Source organism: Misgurnus anguillicaudatus, chromosome 16, assembly GCF_027580225.2.
Source record: "Misgurnus anguillicaudatus chromosome 16, ASM2758022v2, whole genome shotgun sequence".
In the NCBI taxonomy this organism is placed as follows: domain Eukaryota; kingdom Metazoa; phylum Chordata; class Actinopteri; order Cypriniformes; family Cobitidae; genus Misgurnus; species Misgurnus anguillicaudatus.
Genome location: NC_073352.2, coordinates 1,573,177 through 1,596,209, shown reverse-complemented (window position 1 = coordinate 1,596,209; position 23,033 = coordinate 1,573,177). Strand labels below are relative to the sequence as shown.

Here is a 23,033-nt window from a genome sequence, read left to right as displayed (position 1 = left end):
AAAATTTCACTTCAGATCAAATTATAACACGTGTGTCACAAATTTGACAAAATTATTAACAAACCTCTTTAGGAGATGTGACTTCACTTCCTGAAGCGACAGGCTCATGGACGAGCTGGAAGACAGAAAAAAAGAGAAATGAGCTATAATGTGACTTAGCGGTAGACTATAACTTTACAAGACTTTTGTGTGTTTACTCATGGTTTATGAGGACACATGTGACTTTTCTACGTGACTCAGCAGTAGACTATAAGTTTACAACACTTGTGTGTGTGTACTCATGGTTTATGAGGACACATGTGACTATTGTACGTGTGTGTTTACTCATGGTTTATGAGGACACAAGCCTTTCCGTATACTGTTAACACACAGGTGTTTTAGGATGTTAACTGCAGAATACATTTAGTAGGAATTAGAAATTTCACTTCGGATCAAATTATAACACGTGTGACACAAATTTGACAAAATTATTAACAAACCTCTTTAGGAGATGTGACTTCACTTCCTGAAACGACAGGCTCATGGACAACCTGGAAGACAGAAAAAAAAGAGAAATGAGCTATAATGTGACTCAGCGGTAGACTATGGGGTGGTTTCCCGGACAGGGATTAGCTTAATCCAGGACTAGGCCTTAGTTTAATTAGGAAATATAACTAGTTTTAACAAACATGCCTTACTAAAAACATTACCTGTGTGCATTTTGAGGAAAACAAAAGGCACTGATGTATTTTAAGTAATGTCAGTGCAAGTTGTTTTCAGTTTGGACAGCTCTTAAAAATGTTTTAGTCTAGGACTAGTCTAATCCCTGTCCGGGAAACCGGCCCTATAAGTTTACAACACTTGTGTGTGTTTACTCATGGTTTATGAGGACACATTTGACTATTGTACATGACTCAGCAAGTAGACTATAACTTTACAAGACTTGTGTGTGTTTACTCATGGTTTATGAGGACACATGTGACTATTGTACGTGACTCAGCAGTAGACTATAAGTTTACAACACTTGTGTGTGTTTACTCATGGTTTATGAGGACACATTTGACTATTGTATGCGACTCAGCGATAGACTTTACCTTTACAACTCTTGTGTGTGTTTACTCATGGTTTATGAGGACACATGTGACTATTGTACATGAATCAGCGGTAGACTTTACCTTTACAACTCTTGTGTATGTTTACTCATGGTTTATGAGGACACATGTGACTATTGTACATGAATCAGCGGTAGACTTTACCTTTACAACTCTTGTGTGTGTGTACTCATGGTTTATGAGGACACATGTGACTATTGTACATGAATCAGCGGTAGACTTTACCTTTACAACTCTTGTGTATGTTTACTCATGGTTTATGAGGACACATGTGACTATTGTACATGAATCAGCGGTAGACTTTACCTTTACAACTCTTGTGTGTGTGTACTCATGGTTTATGAGGACACATGTGACTATTGTACATGAATCAGCGGTAGACTTTACCTTTACAACTCTTGTGTATGTTTACTCATGGTTTATGAGGACACATGTGACTATTGTATGCGACTCAGCGGTAGACTTTACCTTTACAACTCTTGTGTGTGTTTACTCATGGTTTATGAGGACACATGTGACTATTGTATGTGACTCAGCGGTAGACTTTACCTTTACAACACTTGTGTGTGTTTACTCATGGTTTATGAGGACACATGTGACTTTTGTACGTGACTTAGCGGTTTATGAGGACACATGTGACTATTGTAGATGACGCAGCAAGTAGACTATAACTTTACAAGACTTGTGTGTGTTTACTCATGGTTTATGAGGACACATGTGACTATTGTACGTGTGTGTTTACTCATGGTTTATGAGGTCACAAGAGGTGTTTTAACATGTTAACTGCGGAATCACATTTAGTAGGAATTACAATTTCACTTCAGATCAAATTATAACACGTGTGACACAAATTTGACAAAATTATTAACAAACCTCTTTAGGAGATGTGACTTCACTTCCTGAAACGACAGGCTCATGGACGAGCTGGAAGACAGAAAAAAAACAGAAATGAGCTATAATTTGACTTAGCGGTAGACTACAACTTTACAACATTTGTGTGTGTTTACTCATGGTTTATGAGGACACATGTGACTATTGTACGTGTGTGTTTACTCATGGTTTATGAGGACACATGTGACTATTGAACGTGACTCAGCAGTAGACTATAACTTTACAACACTTGTGTGTGTTTACTCATGGTTTATGAGGACACATATGACTATTGTACGTGACTCAGCAGTAGACTATAACTTTACAAGACTTGTGTGTGTTTACTCATGGTTTATGAGGACACATGTGACTATTGTACTTGACTCAGCGGTAGACTATAACTTTACAAGACTTGTGTGTGTTTACTCATGGTTTATGAGGACACATGTGACTATTGTACTTGACTCAGCAGTAGACTATAAGTTTACAACACTTGTGTGTGTGTACTCATGGTTTATGAGGACACATGTGACTATTGTACGTGTGTGTTAACTCATGGTTTATGAGGACACATGTGACTATTGAACGTGACTCAGCAGTAGACTATAACTTTACAACACTTGTGTGTGTTTACTCATGGTTTATGAGGACACATGTGACTATTGTACTTGACTCAGCGGTAGACTATAACTTTACAAGACTTGTGTGTGTTTACTCATGGTTTATGAGGACACATGTGACTATTGTACTTGACTCAGCAGTAGACTATAAGTTTACAACACTTGTGTGTGTGTACTCATGGTTTATGAGGACACATGTGACTATTGTACGTGTGTGTTAACTCATGGTTTATGAGGACACATGTGACTATTGAACGTGACTCAGCAGTAGACTATAACTTTACAACACTTGTGTTTGTTTACTCATGGTTTATGAGGACACATGTGACTATTGTACTTGACTCAGCGGTAGACTTTAACTTTAAAACACTTGTGTGTGTTTACTCATGGTTTATGAGGACACATGTGACTATTGTACTTGACTCAGCGGTAGACTTTAACTTTAAAACTCTTGTGTATGTTTACTCATGGTTTATGAGGACACATGTGACTATTGTACTTGACTCAGCGGTAGACTTTAACTTTAAAACACTTGTGTGTGTTTACTCATGGTTTATGAGGACACATGTGACTATTGTACTTGACTCAGCGGTAGACTTTAACTTTCAAACACTTGTGTGTGTTTACTCATGGTTTATGAGGACACATGTGACTATTGTACGTGACTCAGCAGTAGACTATAACTTTACAAGACTTGTGTGTGTTTACTCATGGTTTATGAGGACACATGTGACTATTGTACGTGACTCAGCAGTAGACTATAACTTTACAAGACTTGTGTGTGTTTACTCATGGTTTATGAGGACACATGTGACTATTGTACTTACTCAGCGGTAGACTATAAGTTTACAAGACTTGTGTGTTTACTCATGGTTTATGAGGACACATGTGACTATTGTATGTGTGTGTTTACTCATGGTTTATGAGGACACATGTGACTATTAAACGTGACTCAGCAGTAGACTATAACTTTACAACACTTGTGTGTGTGTACTCATGGTTTATGAGGACACATGTGACTATTGTACGTGACTCAGCAGTAGACTATAACTTTACAACACTTGTGTTTGTTTACTCATGGTTTATGAGGACACATCTGACTATTGTACGTGACTCAGCGGTAGACTTTAACTTTACAAGACTTGTGTGTGTGTACTCATGGTTTATGAGGACACATGTGACTATTGTACTTGACTCAGCGGTAGACTATAAGTTTACAACACTTGTGTGTGTGTACTCATGGTTTATGAGGACACATGTGACTATTGTACTTGACTCAGCGGTAGACTTTAACTTTACAACACTTGTGTTTGTTTACTCATGGTTTATGAGGACACATGTGACTATTGTACTTGACTCAGCGGTAGACTTTAACTTTAAAACTCTTGTGTATGTTTACTCATGGTTTATGAGGACACATGTGACTATTGTACTTGACTCAGCGGTAGACTTTAACTTTCAAACACTTGTGTGTGTTTACTCATGGTTTATGAGGACACATGTGACTATTGTACTTGACTCAGCGGTAGACTTTAACTTTACAACACTTGTGTGTGTGTACTCATGGTTTATGAGGACACATGTGACTATTGTACTTGACTCAGCGGTAGACTTTAACTTTAAAACACTTGTGTGTGTTTACTCATGGTTTATGAGGACACATGTGACTATTGTACTTGACTCAGCGGTAGACTTTAACTTTCAAACACTTGTGTGTGTTTACTCATGGTTTATGAGGACACATGTGATTATTGTACGTGACTCAGCAGTAGACTATAACTTTACAAGACTTGTGTGTGTTTACTCATGGTTTATGAGGACACATGTGACTATTGTACGTGACTCAGCAGTAGACTATAACTTTACAAGACTTGTGTGTGTTTACTCATGGTTTATGAGGACACATGTGACTATTGTACTTACTCAGCGGTAGACTATAAGTTTACAAGACTTGTGTGTTTACTCATGGTTTATGAGGACACATGTGACTATTGTATGTGTGTGTTTACTCATGGTTTATGAGGACACATGTGACTATTAAACGTGACTCAGCAGTAGACTATAACTTTACAACACTTGTGTGTGTGTACTCATGGTTTATGAGGACACATGTGACTATTGTACGTGACTCAGCAGTAGACTATAACTTTACAACACTTGTGTTTGTTTACTCATGGTTTATGAGGACACATCTGACTATTGTACGTGACTCAGCGGTAGACTTTAACTTTACAAGACTTGTGTGTGTGTACTCATGGTTTATGAGGACACATGTGACTATTGTACTTGACTCAGCGGTAGACTATAAGTTTACAACACTTGTGTGTGTGTACTCATGGTTTATGAGGACACATGTGACTATTGTACGTGTGTGTTAACTCATGGTTTATGAGGACACATGTGACTATTGAACGTGACTCAGCAGTAGACTATAACTTTACAACACTTGTGTGTGTGTACTCATGGTTTATGAGGACACATGTGACTATTGAACGTGACTCAGCAGTAGACTATAACTTTACAACACTTGTGTTTGTTTACTCATGGTTTATGAGGACACATCTGACTATTGTACGTGACTCAGCGGTAGACTTTAACTTTAAAACACTTGTGTGTGTTTACTCATGGTTTATGAGGACACATGTGACTATTGTACTTGACTCAGCGGTAGACTTTAACTTTAAAACACTTGTGTGTGTTTACTCATGGTTTATGAGGTCACATGTGACTATTGTACTTGACTCAGCGGTAGACTTTAACTTTAAAACACTTGTGTGTGTTTACTCATGGTTTATGAGGACACATGTGACTATTGTACTTGACTCAGCGGTAGACTATAAGTTTACAACACTTGTGTGTGTGTAATCATGGTTTATGAGGACACATGTGACTATTGTACTTGACTCAGCGGTAGACTATAAGTTTACAACACTTGTGTGTGTGTACTCATGGTTTATGAGGACACATGTGACTGTTGTACGTGTGTGTTAACTCATGGTTTATGAGGACACATGTGACTATTGAACGTGACTCAGCAGTAGACTATAACTTTACAATACTTGTGTGTGTGTACTCATGGTTTATCAGGACACATGTGACTATTGAACGTGACTCAGCAGTAGACTATAACTTTACAACACTTGTGTTTGTTTACTCATGGTTTATGAGGACACATGTGACTATTGAACGTAACTCAGCAGTAGACTATAACTTTACAACACTTGTGTGTGTGTACTCATGGTTTATGAGGACACATGTGACTATTGAACGTGACTCAGCAGTAGACTATAACTTTACAACACTTGTGTTTGTTTACTCATGGTTTATGAGGACACATGTGACTATTGAACGTGACTCAGCAGTAGACTATAACTTTACAACACTTGTGTGTGTGTACTCATGGTTTATGAGGACACATTTGACTATTGAACGTGACTCAGCAGTAGACTATAACTTTACAACACTTGTGTTTGTTTACTCATGGTTTATGAGGACACATGTGACTATTGAACGTGACTCAGCAGTAGACTATAACTTTACAACACTTGTGTTTGTTTACTCATGGTTTATGAGGACACATGTGACTATTGAACGTGACTCAGCAGTAGACTATAACTTTACAACACTTGTGTTTGTTTACTCATGGTTTATGAGGACACATGTGACTATTGAACGTGACTCAGCAGTAGACTATAACTTTACAACACTTGTGTGTGTGTACTCATGGTTTATGAGGACACATGTGACTATTGAACGTGACTCAGCAGTAGACTATAACTTTACAACACTTGTGTTTGTTTACTCATGGTTTATGAGGACACATGTGACTATTGAACGTGACTCAGCAGTAGACTATAACTTTACAACACTTGTGTGTGTGTACTCATGGTTTATGAGGACACATGTGACTATTGAACGTGACTCAGCAGTAGACTATAACTTTACAACACTTGTGTTTGTTTACTCATGGTTTATGAGGACACATGTGACTATTGAACGTGACTCAGCAGTAGACTATAACTTTACAACACTTGTGTGTGTGTACTCATGGTTTATGAGGACACATTTGACTATTGTACGTGACTCAGCAGTAGACTATAACTTTACAACACTTGTGTTTGTTTACTCATGGTTTATGAGGACACATGTGACTATTGAACGTGACTCAGCAGTAGACTATAACTTTACAACACTTGTGTGTGTGTACTCATGGTTTATGAGGACACATGTGACTATTGAACGTGACTCAGCAGTAGACTATAGCTTTACAACACTTGTGTGTGTTTACTCATGGTTTATGAGGACACATGTGACTATTGTACGTGACTCAGCAGTAGACTATAACTTTACAACACTTGTGTGTGTTTACTCATGGTTTATGAGGACACATGTGACTATTGTACTTGACTCAGCGGTAGACTATAAGTTTACAACACTTGTGTGTGTGTACTCATGGTTTATGAGGACACATGTGACTATTGTACTTGACTCAGCGGTAGACTATAAGTTTACAACACTTGTGTGTGTGTACTCATGGTTTATGAGGACACATGTGACTATTGTACGTGTGTGTTAAAGGATTAGTCCATTTTCTTAAAAGAAAAATCCAGATAATTTACTCACCACCATGTCATCCAAAATGTTGATGTCTTTCTTTGTTCAGTCCAGAAGAAATTATGTTTTTTGAAGAAAACATTGCAGAATTTTTCTAATTTTAATGGACTTCAATAGAACCCAACATTTAATACTTAACTCAACACGTAACAGTTTTTTTCAACGGAGTTTCAAAGGAATATAAACAATCCCAAACGAGGCATAAGGGTCTTATCTAGCGAAACGATTGTCATTTTTGACAAGAAAAATAAAAAATATATACTTTTAAACCACAACTTTTCGTCAAGGTCCGGTCCAGCGGTATCTAACGTAAATGTGTAGTGACGTAGGGAGGTCACGTGTTACATATATAAAACGCACATTTGCGGACCATTTTAAACAATAAACTGCCACAAAGACATTAATTAGTATCAGTTGACATACAACAACGTAGGAACGGTCCTCTTTCTCAACACATGTAAACACTGGGGCGGAGTTTCGCGTTCGTCCTCTGTGACCTCTTGACGTGATGACGTATTGCGGTGACGTAGTGGGGTCAGCTGGCGCATCACGACCGGATCTACACGACGAGAAGTTGTGCTTTAAAAGTGTATATTTGTTACCTTTATTGTCAAAAATGACAATCGTTTCACTAGATAAGACCCTTATGCCTCGTTTGGGATTGTTTATAGTCCTTTGAAACTCCGTTGAAAAAAACTGTTAAGTGTTGAATTAAGTATTAAATGTTGGGTTCTATTAAAGTCCATTAAAATTAGAAAAATTTTGCTATGTTTTCTTCAAAAAACATATTTTCTTCTCGACTGAACAAAGAAAGACATCAACATTTTGGATGACATGGTGGTGAGTAAATTATCTGGATTTTTCTTTAAAGAAAATGGACTAATCCTTTAACTAATGGTTTATGAGGACACATGCGACTATTGAACGTGACTCAGCAGTAGACTATAACTTTACAACACTTGTGTGTGTGTACTCATGGTTTATGAGGACACATGTGACTATTGAACGTGACTCAGCAGTAGACTATAACTTTACAACACTTGTGTTTGTTTACTCATGGTTTATGAGGACACATGTGACTATTGAACGTGACTCAGCAGTAGACTATAACTTTTCAACACTTGTGTGTGTGTACTCATGGTTTATGAGGACACATGTGACTATTGTACGTGTGTGTTTACTCATGGTTTATGAGGACACATGTGACTATTGAACGTGACTCAGCAGTAGACTATAACTTTACAACACTTGTGTGTGTTTACTCATGGTTTATGAGGACACATGTGACTATTGTACTTGACTCAGCGGTAGACTTTAACTTTAAAACACTTGTGTGTGTTTACTCATGGTTTATGAGGACACATGTGACTATTGAACGTGACTCAGCAGTAGACTATAACTTTTCAACATTTGTGTATGTTTACTCATGGTTTATGAGGACACATGTGACTATTGTACTTGACTCAGCAGTAGACTATAACTTTACAACACTTGTGTGTGTTTACTCATGGTTTATGAGGACACATGTGACTATTGTACTTGACTCAGCAGTAGACTATAACTTTACAACACTTGTGTGTGTTTACTCATGGTTTATGAGGACACATGTGACTATTGGATGTGACTCAGCAGTAGACTATAACTTTACAACACTTGTGTGTGTTTACTCATGGTTTATGAGGACACATGTGACTATTGTACTTGACTCAGCGGTAGACTTTAACTTTAAAACACTTGTGTGTGTTTACTCATGGTTTATGAGGACACATGTGACTATTGAACGTGACTCAGCAGTAGACTATAACTTTTCAACATTTGTGTATGTTTACTCATGGTTTATGAGGACACATGTGACTATTGTACTTGACTCAGCAGTAGACTATAACTTTACAACACTTGTGTGTGTTTACTCATGGTTTATGAGGACACATGTGACTATTGTACTTGACTCAGCGGTAGACTTTAACTTTAAAACACTTGTGTGTGTTTACTCATGGTTTATGAGGACACATGTGACTATTGTACTTGACTCAGCAGTAGACTATAACTTTACAACACTTGTGTGTGTTTACTCATGGTTTATGAGGACACATGTGACTATTGTACTTGACTCAGCGGTAGACTTTAACTTTAAAACACTTGTGTGTGTTTACTCATGGTTTATGAGGACACATGTGACTATTGTACTTGACTCAGCAGTACTCAACGAAGTAAGAGAGATTTATGGGTAGGGCTGGGTATTGGCAAGGGCCTCCCGATACAATACGTATCATGATACATGGGCAGTGTTGTAATGTAACAAAGTAAAAATACTTCATTACTGTACTTAAGTAGAAATTTCACGTATCTGTACTTTACTTCGCTATTTAAATTTATGTCTACTTTCACTTTTACTCCACTACATTTTCTAGATAAAATGTATACTTTTACTCCGATATATTTTCACTAAGCATATTCGTTACTCGTTACTACAAAATAAAATCAGAACAAATGTGTGCAACCTCAACAAAGGAGGTTTTAGCGAATCAGTGCTTCTAGATTGATTTACGCATGCTCCGCACACTCAATAAGGGAGGTTTTGGCGAATCAGTGCTTCTAGATTGATTTACGCACGCTCCGCACACTCTATTTCACGTACACTCTTTTAGCGTAGTGTTGCCAAAGGATGAGGAAGCACAACTGTAAGTGCAACGAAAGCACCTACTGGAGGACCTCCCGTTATCGTAAACGATAGGGATGCTCCGATCAGGATTTTTGCAGGCCGATACGATCACCGATTTGTTGTCTTCGTGATCGGCCGATACCAATGCCGATACTGATTTTTCAAGCTGATATGCAAGCTCTTTGATGATTGTAACTTTTAAAAAAAATTCTAGATAAAGTAAAACCACAGATGTTGCCTTTGTTATATTACTTGCAGTAATTAGGTATATTATTGTTTTAATAGGGAATCAAATAAATTAGCACAACAAATATTTCTTCTGCAAAGATAAATTTAATATGCCTTTAAAAAGGCTTATGTCTGTAAAACCTAATGAAAATAAAACAGTTAACAGTCTTTACTGTATGAATTAAATATACACGCATTCGTATGAAGTACAACAGTTCTTTAGTGAAGAGCAGAGAGTGATTTTATTGAGAGATGAATTAGGTTACTTCAGCTTTAAGACTTGACAGAGATCGCTCTGTTCACGTGCACTGATGACAGGCTGCTGTGTGTGCGCTCTGCGGGTATATGCAGACGAGAGCAGCTGTGAGGAAAATTAAAGTTTAAACGCTCAAAACTTTAAAACGCATGCAAATAATAAACTTTTGACATGAGGATGCAATTGTCCGCGATAGATATGTGTTGTATACGCTGTTTTATGGGGATGTGAAGACGGGTCGCGATGTTAGGACCGGACCGCGTCCTCATAGAAAATACACATATCTCTGTAAAGGCAAAGAGAGAAATGCAAATCTACACGTCGCTCATCAGCCACGGGTTATAAAAATGCTCTCACTGCGTAAAAATTGTCTCTACGTGCAGCCGCATTGAGGAGCCATATCATGACAGACAAAAGTAAACAGAAAGATTGGTTCACGAGATCGGCAAATTTAACGAGGACCGATCGAGTCATTTAATGCCATTATCGGCCGATACCGATCTGCGGAGCATCCCTAGTAAACGACCACCCCGACGATGAACAGGGTGAGAAAGCTAACGTTATACATCCGTGGCCGTATTTGTAAGAAATGTTTTTGTACATTGGAATTAAAGATTCCCGATTACCGAATAAAGTGCCTCTTATGCCTAGCGAAAATCACTTACATTTTGTCATTTAAAAACTCCCCGTCCAACCTGAAGAATCACATCAAGGTACGTTAAAATAATAGTTATTAAGTAAAGCCACAATGTCAATGTGATTAAACATTAGTTATCATAAGCCGTATTAGATAATTATCTGTCTAATGTGATGGCCAGGCGCACATGTTTAATAAACGTTAACATTACACCGCTGATTTTCCATGGATTTATTTAATTCACAGAGAACTCTCAACTGAAACACGCTTAACGTTAACTGTTTATGGTAACATTATAGCATAACTGCCAGCCAAATATTCCCTCCGGTAGGCTAATGTTAGATTGAGAAATATTTGTTAAAAACATGTTAATCAGTGGCAGGTTAGAAAGAAAGTGTTAAGGACTATATTCACGTCTTTAAAAGCATCATACGTTTTGTCAAACTTGAGATTTCCTTTTATGTTAATTAACTTAAAACTCAGTGGTTATAGGATAATGTTGTGCTAATGTTATACATTGTGAATGTACGCTTGCATTGTATCAAAGTCACAGTGCTTTCATTGCCACACAACGAGTTGGCATTTTTTTCTTAGTAGAGCAGCTAATTTAAAGGGATACTCCACTTTTTTCAAAAATATGCTCATGTTTTGAAAGAAATAAGTTATAATGTATTTTTGCGTTTGTAAGTTCATACAAAAGTGAAATTTCTGCTTTTTTATTTGATGTCAGCTCTAAAAATATGCTGTTTGCTCTTTGAACTTAAGAGAATTGTGCCTAAAAAGTGCTGGAAAAGACAGATTTTTATTTGATGATTGAGATTAAGAAGATAATGGGAACCCTGAATATGCTTTACCATAAGAAAGCCACAATAAAGTTCACAATCAAAGTTCTAACTGCTTGCTTTAAAAAAAAAAAACTTTTTACTTTTACTTCAAATACTTAAGTACATTAAATATCAGAAAATTACTTTTGATACTTAAGTACAGTTTATATCAGATACTTTAAGACTGTTACTTAAGTAATATTTTAAAAGTCAACTTTCACTTCTACCAAAGTCTTTTTCTAGTAAAATACTTGTTCTTTTACTCAAGTACTGCTTTCTAGTACTTTATACAACACTGTACATGGGTCATGATACAATACGTATCACGATACAATACAATACGTTGCATATTGCGATACATTGCAATACTTTTTCAAGCTGAACAGCTCTTTGAAAGCTGCAGGTATTTTTAAATTTTCTGCCATTTTCTCACTCCCTAACTTCTGAGACATTGGCTGAATGGCCGTATATGGCATACGATACGTATCACGATACAATACAATACGTTGCATGTTGCGATACATTGCAATACTTTTTCAAGCTGAACAGCTCTTTGAAAGCTGCAGGTATTTTTAAATTTTCTGCCATTTTCTCACTCCCTCTAACTTCTGAGACATCACGATAGTTAGCTGTATCGATATTTTTGCACAGCCCTATTTATGGCCAACACACACACAAAGAAAAACTTACCTTTGATGGGATTAATATATTTTCTGGTTATGTTGTCTTTGTCCTTGCCCTTTTGTTCATGGATTTCTGCATCTTTCAGAGGATTTGGTCCTCTTCTCCGATGACTCCGAATCACTACAAAATATCATGTCAAGTAAATCTTTACAGATAAACAGTATAATATTAATAAAGTGCTTAAGTTGAGAGAATTTGGTAATGCTTTGTTTCAAAATGGCTGCTTTTTCATATTCATAGTTACTAATATAAAAGATTTCATCATTAGCTATACGTTATTCTAACTGAAATTGACACTGCATTAGGGCTGCAGATATTGATTCTTTTTGTAATCGATTAATCTAGCACTGAATCGAACGATTAATCGAGTAATCGGATAAAAAATGTGTGTGTTTTTTAAACAACCAAAATAAATACTGCATAAAAATAATGCATAACTAAAATGACGTGGCTGTAAAATGTTCAAGCATTTGGCTTTTATTTCTAAAAAAACAGAGGTATTTGGCTCCAAAAAATAAGCCTATTTATTTCAATTTTTACCCATTTAGTGTTTATAAGTGCCAGTGCCGACAATTAAACACTTTAATTTATTAATATGCACAACAGGTTTCATGCTGTAATCTAGCCCTGACATCAAAGTAAATATCTGGTTTATGTACATTTCTACACCTGCAGCATTTACCATTAGGCTTTTAACATATAATATATCATTTCTGGGGTGAGCCTATTTGCTATGGTAACAACCTGTGTGTGTGCGCGCGCACGTGGGCTGTGCGTGAGGAAGAGTGACACCCCAGTCAGACGTTCAGCTGCTTCATTGCATTTTGGTACGGCAGAAATACATACATTCCTTTTCAATAGAACGCTGCGTTTGGTTTGCTCACTTGCATTGCGGTGCATTTTAGGTTAAGAATCCGTTCGAAAAATCACAGCATCACGTCCCGCTGTATACAGTGAATGCATGCTGAAAATATTGCTGCGTGGCTACATAAAAAGTTTAAGCATATGTGATGCATTGCGCGATCGGTCTGACTCGCGTGAGGAAGAATAACTTCCTTATTCTAAACTCCAATAAGACAAAGATTATTATTATTGAACAAAATATGTCAGATTACAAGTTGCCCATATATGATTGCACTGTGGTGCTGTTTTTTTGGTACACACACCTGTAAAGTGCATGCGTGTGTGTGAAGGGGTTCTTTTTTAAGCTACTCTCCTGCAATTGAACGTGAATACGAAAACATCAAAGCTAAACATCATATCTAGTCAAACCGCATAACGACATCGCTACAAATACAGTATGGGATTAAAATCAGCGGAAGCTCCGTTACCTTGTTTCATCGACGCTTGGTGAAACAGCAGTGGATTCAGATGCTGAATGTAATGATTCCAAACTTTAGACATTCTCTCTCTGCCGTTTATGGACATATTCGCTCCGCCATCGCGCCAACCAAATTCAAAATGTACCGCGCGCTATGACGTGCTTCCTGAACATTGAACAACGGTCCGTGTGAATCAGATCTCGGCGCGTGTAGTGCGCGTCATAGGAATTTAACGAGGCTTCGAGGCAGAATTTTTGCCTCGAGGAATTTTTTGAATCGAGTAAATCGAGTAACTCGATGAATCGTTTCAGCCCTACACTGCATATATTTATTTAGTTGAATCACTCAGTGTTTGTGAATTCACAATAGCATTATGCATTATTATAATTTTTAATTAGGGCTGCAATAAACTATTATTTTGATAATCGAATAATCTATCGATTATTAGACCATCAACTGATCATCGATTATTTTGATGACTAATCAGTGCGTTTTGAACTATTATTCAGCTTTTTTAATCAGTTAAAGTTACGTTTTACATATTCTTACTAATAATAAATGAAAAAGAAAATCACTTCAGCATATGAAATAGTTGTTTTAATGAATTTTGGGCAGGTCATTCTCTTAAGTTTTCAGATTTGTGTCTAGATCAAATTATACACAAATGCTTTCTAAGCATTGTTTTAATATATTTAAAAATTAAAATAAACAAAAACTGAGCAGCATTACAGACAAAATATTTTTTAACCCAAACATCTCTTGTCAGCAGTATTAAGAACCTATTTTCTAAAACAGACTATAGTATCTAAAAGAGTTACTACAATAACACTATTTATTATCACTATCCAAACTCCTAGGCTCGATAAAGGCTTTAATCTTTGAAAAATAAATCATCACATTACTGTTATTATATTGGTAACATTTTATAATAAGGATCCATGAATCATGAACTGATGTAAATGAATTCTCACTGAAATATGAAGTAATGCTGAGCATGTACTAGTTATAAACTAATAATGAGTCATCATTAACTATAACATAACTCAACACATAAATTCATTGTTTATTAATTCATTAACTAACAACTAAAAAACATGTTATGTTGTACTTAATGACGAATCCTTATTAATTTATAATTAGTACATGCATTACTCAGCATTAGTTCAGGCTGAAGTAATTATTATTATAGGTAGTACTGCATTCTCATTTATCTAATAAAGAGATTTAGGGTATTACCTCCCACCTAAGTGCTCCAACATGCACCATGTGCTCCCGTGAAAGGCAATATCTGTCTTTTATGTATTACACACGACAGCATTCTTGGTTTTTAAGTGTTGTAAAACTTTCATTTGCACTTAGCCATAACCTGCGCTGTGTTTTTTCATCCATCTTCTTCTATCGCAGATTTGTTAGGGCTGCATTACACTCTAGCGCTACAGCGTCGTAGCGGTCAAATCACGATATTACATGCATTTATATTTGTTTAAGTCTAAATGAGATGAAAACGACCACTCGACAACAAAGATATGTGTCGACAATTTTAATTATTGTCGGCGTTGTAGACTAATCGTTTCATGGTTTTAACATATAATGCAGCCTTGGAAAACCGTCTCATAATGCTTAATGTTTTCTCATCCTTGAAATTCGCCATATTCGCCATGTTTTATGGTTACTGCCACGGGCAAAATCATGCAATCAATGTTTTTTTAATCGAGGTCTTAAATCAAATACAGAAATTGTGACATGGTGAGAAAATCACACGCTCCGTGCCCAGGGGAGCGAGAGACAATTGCCCCGTGTAGAGTTCACCTCAGCCAGCTTCGCTCAAACCGCGTGAACTGCGACATTAGAGAAAATTGTGCTTACTCAGATGTCAAACTACTGTATTATTAGGAGTTTGTTAAATTATCAAATAAAAAAATATATCGCAGCATTGTTTTTTTTAGGCCCCGTGACATATTGGCAGTCTGCTGTGCCCAAGGCCACTTTATTTTACAACGATATACTGTATTTCATTCAAATTGTATTTCTTAATGATTAATTTACCACATTAGTTGAGATCTACATCATCTTTGCGTCTGAGAGCTTATTATACATTAACGTTACAGTGCTACACGCCATTGCTAGAGTTTTAAGTTATTAAATAACATCAAATGAACATTTGACAATTGAAACTAACTACGAGTTTCAACTATTTGTAAAAAATAAAAGATATTACTTACTTTTATCCCCACAGATCCAGCTGCTGCGTTTGTTCTGCTGCAAATCTCCTTGACTGTTCCGTCAATGGCACTTGGCGCGAATTTGTGTGTAATCTGGCGCGAATATGTGTGTAATATGGCGCGAATGTGTATACCACGCAATACCAATTCCCACCTACAGGGGCACTGTTCCGAGTTCACACAGACACATCATGGTTTAAGAGGACCATGTTTATAAACGTCATAAAAAAGGTAGGGAGTGTCATAACAGTAAAATAGCGACAATACTTAATAAAAGTATTAATATAGTAAACATACAAGCATTAATAATTTTTAGAATTATTATTAGTCATTAATTATAACAATTCAAATTTCCAGAATTACGAGACCACACAAAATGGTCTCATAAACCGAATGGTCTTGTAATGCTGGTATGTAAACCTGAAAATTGGTCTCATAAACCACATATGCCTACACACACACACACACACACACACACACACACGCACACACACAGTGCCCTCCATAAGTATCAGAACAATAAAGACAAGATTTTTCTGTTTGATGTGGAGACCAGAAATTGGTAAGATAAATATCAGTATACCAGAAGTTTAGAATGTCACATTTTATTAACCTTTGTTTATGTTTCAACACATACATGCTTTAACAACAAAGAACAACAGCATTAAATGCTGACTTATGTGTATTGTACACAAATGCACATAAGTGAATCAAACTGATCCTACATATTTTATGCTTTTCATGTGTAAACAATCAGGACACAGCTCAGTGCCCATTAAAAAAAATAATGCGACAGATTCTGTACTTTTGTCTCATGTTCATCTTTTAATGTTTAGACATTTCTTGACTCCACAGCAAACAGAAGAATACTTATGAAGGGCATTTCTACAGTATGTGTAAAACTGCAACATACACCAACAGTATACAGAAAAATGTAGCTTGTAGCTGAAATATCAGACAAGTAAACTGACAACAGTTTTGTTTTGTATATGTATAAAGTTGGAATCTCCTAAGATGGTCTGAGGACATTGACAGTTTACACTTAGACAAAACTCATGTTTTCTTACGTTGTCATGTCACGTGTGTTTTGTGAGAATCACTTACATCATACAGTACATTAAACAGCGAATCAGACGTCAATCATCGATGGATTTTCTTCAATCTGTGCTACAGTGTTTCTGGAGGTTGCACGCGTTTAACTGTGTCTGACGACGAACAGGTCGGCGGTCGCGCGTATGTAATGGCGGGTACATGTGTGAAGTTTTGCTTTTAGTTAAAAGATTGGTAAATACATTTCCACGTCACCCAACACTGGTTATATTCTGCGTGTTTCTACATAGGTTACGAGTAAAACAGCTTCGGACGATTCCGTGTTTGAAGCGATCTGAACAATTCATTCAAACTGATTCGCGAACCACTTTAAAACATTTGGCCCATTCGCTTTGTAAAGAGTCGACTCAAAAGACTCATTTATTTGCAACACTTTGTAATGAAAACGACTCAAATGAGTCATTAATCCGCGAATGCGCCTGAAACACAAGATAGCAATTTAAAAATAAAATACAAATTTCGTAATTAATTAAAATACCGATGCCAAACGATCACTGCTACCCGAGGACGCGAAACTGACGTCTTTACAAACTAATACGTTTACAATGTATTACATTGATGAAAAAGGGAATTAAACTTGTCGTGCCATATATCACTGAAATAAAAGAAAGGGATTAAAATATGTCTGAATCATATAATTCCTACCTGTATGTGAAAATGCACATTCTCCAGAGAGCTCGCGTTGATTCAAGCATTCAGAATATAAAATCCATTTGCAGTTTTGCGTCCGAAACCGCATACTGTATAGTGAATAAGATGAAGTTTACGATTCTAAAAATATGTATCCAGGAATCTGTCCATATACGATACGAAGCTTGAGTGGCAGCCGAGGTTACTGAGTCCTCCACGGGCTCGCAGCAGAGTCTGAGGCTGTCGCCTCTTCCCCGGGCTTCTCTGCTTTCTCTTCCTCAGCTCTTCGCTGTATTGTGGCTCTTAAAGGAACACCCAATTCTCTCAAAAGCTCTTCTATATTCCATTTTGCCATTTTAACATTAAAACTACATCCCGCCATTGTTATTCAAACTTTTCCACGGAGCAATAGCCTGTTAGCTTAGCTTCTAAAGATGGCTGCCGCTATCTTTACATTCTGTCTAAAAAACACGTTTGAACGTAAAGGCTGCCCTCTACTGGTAAAGGCTAATGACATTTTTTAATTTTACACAGGTTTTAATTGGACATTTTAAAGTGAAAATAACATAATATAGACATGTTTCTGCAATGTTTTTTTTATCTTGGGCATCTTCACATTGGAGTAAAGAGTTCATATAAACATTTTGGTTAATAAATGTTACAGACATATTGAGATTTGAACTACTTCCTGTTTTGGCGGCGTTGACGCACATTTAGTTTGGGCTGTGGCGCGCAAACGCTTCCAAAAATCAAAAATCCTTCTGGTAACTTTTGTGAGGCTCGGTCCAAGGATCGCGTACGTGGAATTTCATGAGGTTTGGACAAAATTTGTGACCTGTGAAACTTTTTTAAGGTTTTGTGTTCTCTCCAATATGGCGGCCGAACGACATGGATCTGTGACTTCATCCTCTCAAGCAACTTGCACCGGTACTGCCCGAACATTTTAAAGTTTGAACGGTGTCTCTGCGTCAAACGGTCTGGTCGCTAGAGCTGGCCAAAAAAATCTACCCGGGAAAAATAATAATAACTAGAAAATGCACTTCCAGAGGAACCGCAAAAGTGTGCTTGCTCTGGTGCGGTCACTAACGTGATTTGTGAAATGTAAAATTTTAGAATGTTTTTTATCTTGTGCATCCTCGCATTGGAGTCCCAAGTTCATGTACAAAGTTTGGTTTCAATACGTGAAAGCATTCCTGACACACACACACACACACACACACACACACACACACAGAAATGTATACAGGCTTGTAACCAGGGGTGTTTCCAGCATTTAAGGACATCCGGGGCTTAGCACAGACCATTTTATGTAAATACAGGGATCACAAGCCTAGAGAACCCGCTCTAGCTAGCCTAGAACCAACTATAACGGCTGTGCTGCACATGTTCAGGGTTCGACATTAAGGCTTGTCCGCTTGTCCGGGACAAGTGGATTTTTTGTAGGACAAGTGTAAGAAAAAATTAGTTGTCCGACTCCTCTATGAAAAATCCCTTGCTCTGCCACTGATTAGCAAAACACAAAAAATACATTATATTATAAAACTTTACCCGGACAAGTGACTTTTGTGCATGGACAAGTGAAACACAAATTTACTTGTCCGAAGGACAAGTTCTTCAAAAAGTTAATGTCAAGCCCTCAGTGTTTTCTTATTAATTTTTTTTTAGAATTGTAATTTAAATAATTTTAATTTTTGAGTGAACAATCCCTTTAAACTGCCCTATTTTCACACACTAGTTTTGTACATAATATACCAAAAATCCTTTAGTACTTAAGATAATCTTAAAAACATGAGACTTAAAGGTGCAGTGTGTATATTTTAGCGGCATCTAGTGGTGAGGTTCCAAATTGCAACCAACAGCTCAGTTCACAGCTCACCCCTCGCTTTTGAAATGCATAGAGAAGCTACGGTAGCCACCACAGGACAAACATGTCATGATTGGAGACAACTTAATAAAAAAGTTTGTCCATTAAGAGCTTCTGTAGAAACATGGGAGCACAAAATGGCGACTTCCATGTAAGGGGACCCTCGGTGTATGTAGATAAAAACGTCTCATTCTAAAGTAATAAAAACATAACGGTTAATTATGAAAGGTGTTTATACACCACTGATAATATAGTTTTGTATATTATTTTGCATTTCTGTCAAGAGATCCTACCAGAAATTACACACTGCACCTTTAATGTAGGCCAGAGTTCACGTCACCAAAAGCAGCAGATATAAGCTGCATTTTATTGATCATAAGCTAATTTTTAAAATAAGCGATAGGAGAGAGCGACAGCAGCACTGATAGCCTAATATCATTGCATTTCTTTACTATTTATGAATATGATTGTGTGTTGAGCATCTACGACAGGGCTATTCAATTAGTTTGTCATGAGGGCCAGAGATATATCAGTGATGATGACTACATATACATTTAAACATACTCATGTTGTATTTTGAAACTGCATAACAACAAAATCAGTGCATTGTACAATATACTTTTTCTACAAACATGTATTTTCAAACTGCATACAACAAAACTTGTGCATTGTAATATGACCAAGTAGGCTTTATCTACATCCAGACATGTTCGTATTTTGTATTTTAAAACTGCATAACAACATAAGTGCATTGTAAGATACCCGAGTAAGCTTTATTCTACATTTAAAGGGGTAAATAAGAGCCATATCACACTTATTGAGAATTTAACTTATTTACTCACTTAAGTACACATAACCAAAAGTTTATAATATGGAACATAACATTGTTTTATGCAGTTTTTTGTCAATGCTAATTATTTCACGACCTCTATTTAAACTACAACCGCCATTTTAATAACTGGCAAACATTAGGCTAGCTTCTAATAAGAGAAATTATACTTTTAGATTTCGTCAGGGCAGTAAAATCAGGTGTATGTTTGTCAGCGCGATACGCATGCAGTGGTGCAGGTGCTGGGCTGTGAGCGATGGGCGATTAACTTACTATCTGTCTGATTATTTAGGCTTCAACGTGGCAAACTCAGCCTAGATTCATGAAGATTTTAACAGAGGTGGAAAGAGTAGCCAAAAACTTTACTTAAGTTAAAGTAAAAGTAACTAAATAAATAATTACTCAAGTAGAAGTAAAAAGTATGCAATGAAAATAATACTCAAGTAGCGAGTTACTAGTTACTCATGAAAAAATAAATCTAGATATATGCACACACACGCACACACACACGCACACACACAGTGCCCTCCATAAGTATCAGAACAATAAAGACAAGATTTTTCTGTTTGATGTGGAGACCAGAAATTGGTAAGATAAATATCAGTATACCAGAAGTTTAGAATGTCACATTTTATTAACCTTTGTTTATGTTTCAACACATACATGCTTTAACAACAAAGAACAACAGCATTAAATGCTGACTTATGTGTATTGTACACAAATGCACATAAGTGAATCAAACTGATCCTACATATTTTATGCTTTTCATGTGTAAACAATCAGGACACAGCTCAGTGCCCATTAAAAAAAATAATGCGACAGATTCTGTACTTTTGTCTCATGTTCATCTTTTAATGTTTAGACATTTCTTGATCTACAGCAAACAGAAGAATACTTATGAAGGGCATTTCTACAGTATGTGTAAAACTGCAACATACACCAACAGTATACAGAAAAATGTAGCTTGTAGCTGAAATATCAGACAAGTAAACTGACAACAGTTTTGTTTTGTATATGTATAAAGTTGGAATCTCCTAAGATGGTCTGAGGACATTGACAGTTTACACTTAGACAAAACTCATGTTTTCTTACGTTGTCATGTCACGTGTGTTTTGTGAGAATCACTTACATCATACAGTACATTAAACAGCGAATCAGACGTCAATCATCGATGGATTTTCTTCAATCTGTGCTACAGTGTTTCTGGAGGTTGCACGCGTTTAACTGTGTCTGACGACGAACAGGTCGGCGGTCGCGCGTATGTAATGGCGGGTACATGTGTGAAGTTTTGCTTTTAGTTAAAAGATTGGTAAATACATTTCCACGTCACCCAACACTGGTTATATTCTGCGTGTTTCTACATAGGTTACGAGTAAAACAGCTTCGGACGATTCCGTGTTTGAAGCGATCTGAACAATTCATTCAAACTGATTCGCGAACCACTTTAAAACATTTGGCCCATTCGCTTTGTAAAGAGTCGACTCAAAAGACTCATTTATTTGCAACACTTTGTAATGAAAACGACTCAAATGAGTCATTAATCCGCGAATGCGCCAGAAACACAAGATAGCAATTTAAAAATAAGATACAAATTTCGTAATTAATTAAAATACCGATGCCAAACGATCACTGCTACCCGAGGACGCTAAACTGACGTCTTTACAAACGAATACGTTTACAATGTATTACATTGATGAAAAAGGAAAAAAAAAACATTGATGAAAAAGGGAATTAAACTTGTCGTGCCATATATCACTGAAATAAAAGAAAGGGATTAAAATATGTCTGAATCATATAATTCCTACCTGTATGTGAAAATGCACATTCTCCAGAGAGCTCGCGTTGATTCAAGCATTCAGAATATAAAATCCATTTGCAGTTTTGCGTCCGAAACCGCATACTGTATAGTGAATAAGATGAAGTTTACGATTCTAAAAATATGTATCCAGGAATCTGTCCATATACGATACGAAGCTTGAGTGGCAGCCGAGGTTACCGAGTCCTCCACGGGCTCGCAGCAGAGTCTGAGGCTGTCGCCTCTTCCCCGGGCTTCTCTGCTTTCTCTTCCTCAGCTCTTCGCTGTATTGTGGCTCTTAAAGGAACACCCGATTCTCTCAAAAGCTCTTCTATATTCCATTTTGCCATTTTAACATTAAAACTACATCCCGCCATTGTTATTCAAACTTTTCCACGGAGCAATAGCCTGTTAGCTTAGCTTCTAAAGATGGCTGCCGCTATCTTTACATTCTGTCTAAAAAACACGTTTGAACGTAAAGGCTGCCCTCTACTGGTAAAGGCTAATGACATTTTTTAATTTTACACAGGTTTTAATTGGACATTTTAAAGTGAAAATAACATAATATAGACATGTTTCTGCAATGTTTTTTTTATCTTGGGCATCTTCACATTGGAGTAAAGAGTTCATATAAACATTTTGGTTAATAAATGTTACAGACATATTGAGATTTGAACTACTTCCTGTTTTGGCGGCGTTGACGCACATTTAGTTTGGGCTGTGGCGCGCAAACGCTTCCGAAAATCAAAAATCCTTCTGGTAACTTTTGTGAGGC

At 36.8% G+C, this 23,033-nt stretch overlaps 1 long non-coding RNA gene across 1 annotated transcript; it reads right to left on the bottom strand.

Annotated features, from left to right (window-relative positions):
- Positions 1-1,961: 1,961 nt before the first annotated feature.
- On the bottom strand, positions 1,962-16,509 carry LOC129423998 (uncharacterized). Its single transcript, XR_012357854.1, has 3 exons — positions 16,031-16,509; positions 12,493-12,606; positions 1,962-2,015 (listed from the first exon to the last, which is right to left on the bottom strand). It is a non-coding gene; the product is annotated as an uncharacterized lncRNA (long non-coding RNA).
- Positions 16,510-23,033: the final 6,524 nt, after the last annotated feature.